Raw genomic sequence first — 834 nt, forward strand, 5'->3', positions numbered from 1 at the left:
AAAATGCTGGAGTCTTCTGCTGCAACTGGCTGCACTTTGGCCAGCAACCTCTCACAGGCTCCCTTCATGGCGCCAAGCCTCACCTTCTCTGCATGATCCCTTCAGTCCTGGGCCTTCAACTGCCACTGAGGCTGCACCTTCACAATGGCCTCTCCTGGCTTCTCACAGTGCCAAGCCTCAGCTGCTCTCCATGACCCCTTCATGCCTTCAAAACCAGTACCACCTGGGTGACTCTACATTAACTACCAAGTTTGGCCACCTCTGGAACACAGCTTCTGTGGCTGATTCTCGGGAACCACTAAGATTTCAACTCTACAATGCTGCTCTCTTCTTTTGGTTTGGTTTTGGTTTTTTGTTTGCTTGCTTGTTTTACATGCCAACCACAGTTTCCCTTCCTCCTCCTCTTCCTCCTCCATTTCTCTTCAGAAAAGGGCAGGCCTCTCATGGATAGCAACCAGCCATGGTACATCAAGTTGCAGTAAGACTAGCACCTCCTCTCCTATTAAGGCTTGATGAGGCAACCTGGTAGGAGGAAAGTGTCCCCAAAACAGGCAACAGAGTCAGAGACAGCCCCTACTCCCACTGTTAGAGGACCAAACTAAAACAGCTGTTAATATATATATATATATATAATATATATATATATATTATAATATATATGCCTAGGTCAGTCCCATGCAGGTCCCTGGTTGTCGGTTCAGTCTCTGTGAGCCCCTATGAGACCAGGTTGGTTGATTCTGTGGGTTTTCTTGTGGTGTCCTTGACCCCCGGCTCTTACAATCCTTCCTCCCCATCTTCCACAGGATTTCCCTGAGCACTGCATAATGTTTGGCT

Source organism: Peromyscus leucopus, unplaced genomic scaffold (assembly GCF_004664715.2).
Source record: "Peromyscus leucopus breed LL Stock unplaced genomic scaffold, UCI_PerLeu_2.1 scaffold_261, whole genome shotgun sequence".
Lineage (NCBI taxonomy): Eukaryota > Metazoa > Chordata > Mammalia > Rodentia > Cricetidae > Peromyscus > Peromyscus leucopus.